Here is a 7689-nt window from a genome sequence, read left to right on the forward strand (position 1 = left end):
TATTTTTCTTCTTTTTATTAATTTATTCTTTGAGTTGCTCCACCACAGTAGGTGGTGTGTCGCATCTCATGATTGATCCTTTGACAACTTTATACACTGTATAATTAATCTGGCCAGACTCACCCCACCACTGTCTCTCATGCCTCCCCTACCTGTACTTTACCTCTCCTCTAACCAAGTTCCTGTGGGGATAATGGCCCCCATAGTCTCATGTATTTGAATACCTGATCCCCAGTTGGTGGAACTGTTTGGGAAGAATTAGGAGGTGTGGCCTTGCTGGAGGAGGTGTGTCACTATCAGCTACTGTTTCAATGCTGTGCCTGCCTGCCTGCTGCCATGCTCCCCACCATGATGGTGATGGACTCTAATCCTCTGGAACTGTAAGCCCCAAAATGAACCTTCTTTGAGCTCCCTTGATCATGGTGTCTTATCACAGTAATAGAAAACTAACTAAAACAGTCCCCATCCCACTTTCATGTGTTTTGTGATTTTTTTGTTTGTTTGTTTTTGCTTTATACTAGATTTAACCAGGGCTACTTGCATGAGCATGGATGGAGTAGGCACTATCAACTATAACATGAGTAACTCACCATGAAGACAATGATTTCTTCTCCTTCAGCATATCCCAACTTACAATATCTCTCCTAGGTGGGACAAGGCTCCATGAATCTCTCCCTGAGAAATGACTGAACACCTACAGGCTCAGTCTTGTGTGAGTCTGTGATGTCTACTATTGTAAACTTCTAGAAATACTTGGAAGATGGACCTCCCTCTAGACATATGTTGCAGTGGATTATGTTTATTATATTTATCGGTGTTTGAAGACCCACTCTTGGTGGGTAATACTATTTCGTTACAAGAATTGTGGATTGTATAAATGGGGGCAGGGAAGTGAGTAGCAACATGCATTCTTTCATCCCTCTTTGCTTCAGATAGTGGTCAACTGCTTCAAGGGACTGCTCCCTAGACTTCCCTATTATGACTGACCACACCTGGAACAAGTTAAAATAAACCTTGCCTTCATTATGTTGCTTTTTCCATAGATGTTACAGCAACAAAAAAGAAATTAACACAAGGTCCTAAGCAGGCAATCACAACTCCGCATTAGACAGCATAATAAGACCCTCCTCACTATGACATAGCTCTTCCATTTTTTATTTTCTATCTTCCATGATGATCCCTGAGCCTCAGGTGGGAGGGAAATGAATGTTCCTGACAATGGGCTGCCTCCCTAGCAGCCAAGCCTCTATTGTACCAGTAGGCACATCTTACTTGACAAGTTGCTATTATAGCATGAAAAATTCAAAACTGCCAATAATGAAGTTTTCCTGTTCAGCAGCCTGTATAAAAAGTATTTCTGTCACTATGTTAGCCATGAAGGAGGAGTCTTCCAGTTCAGTTCCACTATTATTTCTCTGAGTTTGGCAACCAAAGCATGTGGTGTCTACATCAACAGGTTCTTACTGTCCAGGTCTGGTAGGAAACCAAAGGCAATGATGATAACTCTAGGGCCCTCCTAGTCAACAACTAGTTAGAAGTTAGCCCATATCTAACACTGGGATTTTTGTTTAATAACCCATGTTTTTGCCAAATTACTAATTGCACAGAAACAAAGAGAATGACCACCAACCAAAATAATCATGGCCAAATTAATTAACACAAGCTTTTTTATTCATGTACATGGGCTATCTCTCCCTAAAGATGGCGTTAAAGAGATCACCATTGGACATGGGTAAGATACAGGTTTTTATAGTTCAGAAATAGGGGTTTACAAATGAGGCATTCAGTAGGCAAATAAGCAGGATCACAAAATCAGAATAAATAATTGCAAAATGGTCATAACAAGGTATTCCTAGCAAGGTGGTCATAATAACCTTTTCAAACATGGTTGCCATTTTTTGGAACAGGCAGTACAAAACCATTTATAGTTAAGGTTGTTGGTGGAAAATAGCCCAGTCCTTAAGAAACAAATTTAATCATAAATAGGAATGAGCCTAGTTTGTCTTTACTATAAGGTGGCTTTCAAGCCTAAGATGAAGGCAGACTGTCTCATTGTTTTCTGTTAAGTGACTCAAGTGGATATAAATTCAATGATATAGTGATTCAAGTTCAATCAGAAATATAATGCTTGTTTTGTACAGGAAAAGTAATGTTTTAGCTTTGGTTCTAACTTATGGGTATGACTTTATTACAGTTACCTTTGATTTCATCTGTACTCTCTGAATAACCTTCATTGAAAGATCATAATTAAATGTATGTTTTAATTTGTAAAGGACTTTTAGCAAAATATATCAGAATGATAAAAAGAAAACTCTTTAAGACATTAAAACTTTTATGTTAAACATTAAATAACTACTTCTGATAATGCTTTCTCAATGGCTCGAATATTGGCATGCTAGGGATGCCCTTTTATGAACTCACAAAGTACTTTGAAATTGAAAACTGTGATTTCCATCAGGGAAGAATTTACATTCTGCTCCAGGGAACAAGATGTGTTTGGTTTCTTCATGGTTCTTTGTTAAGTACTTACTCACAACTTTAGGCTCAAGCCTCTGTGGAGATGAGGGGACCACACAGGAGAAAGAGTCACAGTGGTGTCAGGAACCTGAAGTCCCTTGTCACATCACATTCACAGTCAAGTGCAGAATGAAATGGATACAGGCATGCCACTTGCTTGATATATTGATTTCTCCACTCTACAATTCACAATTACTTGCCTAGGGAATGGTACCACCCATAGTGGGCTAGGTCTTCCCATATTAATTAAGTTAATTAAGATAGTCCTATAAGGACTTGTCTGAAGAGCAACCTAACATAGACAATCCATTTTTGAATCTTTGGTTCTAGGATGTGTCAAGTTGTTCATTAAATTTAATCATCACACTCAATTTGATTGAGTTTGCAACTAGGATCATATTTCTATAAAAAAAAAAACTGCTGTGAGGCTAAAGGATTTAAAAATGTATTCAGGGGTGTGGTAGTCTGAATATAATTGGCCCCGATAAGCTCATAGGGAGTGGCACTATTAGGAGGTGTGGCATTGTTGGAGAAAGTGTGTCACTGTGGAGGTGGGCTTTGAGGTCTCATATGTTTAAGCTATTCCCAGCATAGACACAGACTCCTTCTATTTTATTTCCTGCCGATCAAGATATAGAACTCTCAGCTCCTTCTCCAGTACCCTGTCTGCCTACATGTCAACATGTCCTGCCATGACAATGTCCTGCCAGGCTGGACAGATGGCTCAGCAGTTAAGAACACTGGCTGTTTTTCCAGAGGTCCTGTGTTCAATTCCCAGAAACTACATGGTGGTTCACAACCATCTGTAATGAGATCTGGTGCCCTCTTCTGGCCTGCAAGGATACATGCAGACATTATACTGTATAGATAATAAATAAATAAATCTTTAAAAAAATGGACTAACCCTCTGAATTGTAAGCCAGCTCCAATTAAATGTTTTCCTTACAAGAGTTGCCATAGCTGGACATTGGTGGCGCATGCCTTTAATCCCAGCACTCAGGAGACAGAGCCAGGCGGATCTCTGTGAGTTCGAGGCCAGCCTGGTCTACAGAGCGAGATCCAGGAAAGGCACAAAGCTACACAGAGAAACCCTGTCTCTAAAATAAAAAAAAAAAAAAAAAAAAAAAAAGAGTTGCCATGGTACGGTATCTCTTCACAGCAATAAACACCCTGACTAGAACAAGGGGCTAGAGAAATAGCTCAGCAGTTAAAAGTGCTTGCTGTTTGTTCTTCTAGAGAATCCAAGTTAAGTTCCTATTACAATTTAGAATAGTTTACAGTGAGCATCCCACATTCTCTTCTGGGCTCCACAGGCACTGTACTCATGTGCACATACCCCCATACACATACAAATAAATAATAAATAAATAAATAAACTCAAATGTTTACACACATAGAGAAGACCATTAAATATACCTATTCTAGATAGAGTATATACCTATGCTATATAATGCAGAAATTTAGGGTTCTTGCTAATGAAAGCTTGCATTTTCTTTTCTTTCATTGTATTTATTTTCTCTTTTGTGTGTAGCTAAGAATGACCAGGAAATCTTTGTGTAGCTCATATTGGCCCTGAGTTTCTATCTTTTCCCCCTACTGGACACCAAAGATCTTTACCAAAGACTTCTTAAAAATTCTTATTTTATATTTATTGATTGATTGATGGCATTTAGAGAGAGGGTCTCACTACGCAGCTCAGGCTGCCCTTGAATTTGTAATCTTCCTACCTGCAGCTGAGCCTTTTGAATGCCTGGATTATACACATCATCACCATAGAGCTTTAGTAAACCAGGATAAAGCCTGGCCAGTTAATGGAAGATGAAGAGTTACCCTTCCTGCTACCACTTTTGCATTACTCATGGACATCACATCCTCTAGAGTAAGCCTTGCAGACATTTCTTGGAGCCTCTCTTAACAAAAGTATAAAGCAGGGACCAAAGACATACACAAAGTTTGGAAACTTGCTAGAAGTGCAAAATCCCAGGCCATGACCAAGATTTGGCTAAGAATGTGCAAGATAAAGAGATCTTCACATTATTTGCATCCTTATTAAACTGAGAGGCACTACTCTAACTTCTCTAGGGTTATCATAGGGAGATTCCCATCTTCCTTAAAGATCTAGGTGGCTTTGACAGGCTTTTTTCCTTTTTAGTCCCAGTGAGTTATTAGGTATTACTTAAACTTTGCCTAAAAATTACTGTTTCAGATTTCCTCTTGTGTTTTAAAAAATAATCCTTCTAAACTTGGCAGAATAAGTTTTTGCTGCTAGGTAGTAGGATGAATGATATTCAGATAACCAAAAAAAAAAGGATAGATGACTTCATATATAACCCAGCTATTATTAATTTTTTCTTACTGTTCCTAAAATTGTGGGTGTGTCTTGAACTTAAAGAAATGCATTTCTGCTGAAATTGTGCCTTAGCCTAGCAGTCTGAATAAGAGATTCCTGTTTCTCTTCCAGTATAATCTAGACTGTTTTACTAAAAGCAAATCTACCATATGCCTCAATATCCAACTGAATGTTCTAGAAGGAATGGTTATTTACATGGTGAGTTTATTGAGGTGTTTCCTGTGGTGATATATTGTGTAGCCTAATAAAATTTGCCTGAAGATCAGAGAATAGAACAAGCTACTAGATTAAACATAGAGGCCAGGAAGTAGTGGCACACACCTTTAATCCTAGCACCTGGGAGACAGAGATCTGTCTGGATCTCTGTGAGTTCAAAGCCACCCTGAACTCTATGACATTGACTCAGTTTAGGAGAAAAAAATAGAGCCAGGCAGTGGTGGCACACACCTTTAATCCCAGGAAGTGATGGCTGGGTGCAGAAAGGTATATAAGGCATGAGGAGACAGGAACTAGCTAGAGGCTAGAGCCTTTCGGGTGAGGACTCAGAGGATTTCAGTCAGAGGATCCGTGGAATTGGTGAGGTGAGATGTAGCAGTGGCTTGTTCCTTTGCCTCTCTGATCTTCTGGTACAAATATCTGGTACCAGGTTTTTTATTATAAGACTGATTTAAGATTCGAGCAACAGTTTCCTTTTCTGAAAGAACATCACATTTCTTCTAGTTTCATCAGAATAAATTTGAGGCAAACCCATCTCCAGTGAAGCCATGTTGACATAGAAACTGGGTGTGAGCCACTCTGTGTGAAGGTCCATTGAAACCACCCTCCGGGTCGCCCCCCCTCGTGTGTCCCCCCTCCCCCAGGACCAGACCCTCCCCTTTGCTCTTTTATTTTGTCCTTCTAACCAGCTCTGTTGCTTCAGTTGGGTCATGTCTTTCATTTCCCTCAAGTTCTGAGAACTGACACTATGCACAATCTCTCACCTACCCCAGGAGATGCCGCTGACAGGATGACAGGGCACCAGCAAGACAGCACAGAACTAGACCATACCTGACTGACTGCATTCTATTACCGCTTGGACTTCCCTCTGTCATTGTGTATAGTCCTGGATCTACCCTCAACACCACAAGTCACTTTTCTACTGTCCTCCCAGCATGGCCATGCCAAAAGGGATTCATTTTCTGTTTTACACCATTTCTTGCCATCCACCTTCTAGTTGGACTCTTGAGGTGGCAAGTGACCAGTGAACACCCTAAAGTCAGGACTGTGGCCATGACTCTGATAAACACTGCATCTGAAGGAGAACACCACACTTACAGTTCACAAAGGCAAGTCCCCAGGGAACGTGGGGGCATGGATTTTAGTGATTATGCTGTGGCCTCTTGAGTTCTTGGAGAGTATGTCAGAAACAGGACTTATCTTGTCCTGATTTTAACTTCAATTCTCTACTGTCTTTGTGCAGATGAAATAGGCCCAAGGTCCTCAAAGGAGGAGACTGATTAAGCAGTGATCACTGGTACAGCTGCATGGATCAGGAATCCTTACTGATCAGCTTTGATCTTTGTAAAGACACTAACTTTTCCTTTCTCCATCTTCCTTCTCTCCGGGAATTTACTTTTTAAGTTGCCATCAAGTAAAGTTGAGAGACACCTTCTAGGATTGTTTCATTGGCTGTTAAATTACATCAAGAATCTAAATTATTAAAAAAAATGTATCTTTTAATATTAGTGCTTAACTTTTCTCTATGATTTTTAAACTTATGATTCAAGTAGTATTAAAATAATCCCAGGAGTTATTTGCCTTGGAGGTGTAGGCAATATTTCCCATTCCAATGCTTTTACAATGTTACCATCATCATTTATTGCTTTTTCTTCCAAAAAATAGAAATGCAGACAGATGTCCACTTAGAATTAATAAATGGATTCTAAAGTATGAAGTACACTTATCAGGATATGCATTATCAGTAGAATTTAGGATATTTATCCACTGCTTAATTTTTAAAGAAACTACATTGGGATTCTTCTCCTTAATGGAACTGAATTTGTGATGTAAATTAAATAAAAATAGTTGGATCTATAGTCGTAAAAAATTAAACTATTCCACACGGCTTAACAATACAAAGCAAGCATTGGAGTGGGGGGTCACTTCAGGTCATGTGGAGTAGGGGAGGTCACTCAAGGTCATTTTCAAATATATCCCAAGGGCTCGTGGCAAACCCAATGGATTGCGCAAGTCTGAGAAGAGAACATCTCTGAAGCGTGGTGCCTTAGAGATAACAACAAACCAACTGTAGAGCAACTAGCACAGAAGTGCATCTTGGTACCAATCAAAGGAAACATGGTTCTAGTTGAAATTATCATAACCTCACAGACACAGCGGAAGCAAATAAGAGAAGTACCTTATCTACCACAGAGTAGCTCTCCACTGATTTATTATGTACCTTTTAGGTCCAATATAAACAAAATCCAAGAAAGGACTGGAAAGATGATAGCTCAGCAAGTGAAGGTCCTTGTTACCAAACCCAAGGACCTGAGTTCAATCCCCCAAGCCCACATGGTGGGAGGAGAGAACCGACTTCCACAGGTGTCACCTTGCCACTACAAGCACACACCATGGCATGCAGCAAACCCTCCAACACCAGACATACGTACTAAATAAATGATTATTTTTTAAAAAAACGTAAGAAAGTAGAACCAGAACACAAATAGATCCCAGGAGGAAGCACCGAAATACCAAAGCAGTAGCAGAAACGGCTCTGCAAGTGCCTAACAAGTGCAGTCGGGAGAGTCAACCGGGAGACGACTACGTCAAAAATATCTGCAGAA

The sequence above is a fragment of the Peromyscus californicus genome, unplaced genomic scaffold, assembly GCF_007827085.1.
Source record: "Peromyscus californicus insignis strain IS unplaced genomic scaffold, ASM782708v3 Scaffold_6__1_contigs__length_162567912, whole genome shotgun sequence".
NCBI lineage: Eukaryota > Metazoa > Chordata > Mammalia > Rodentia > Cricetidae > Peromyscus > Peromyscus californicus.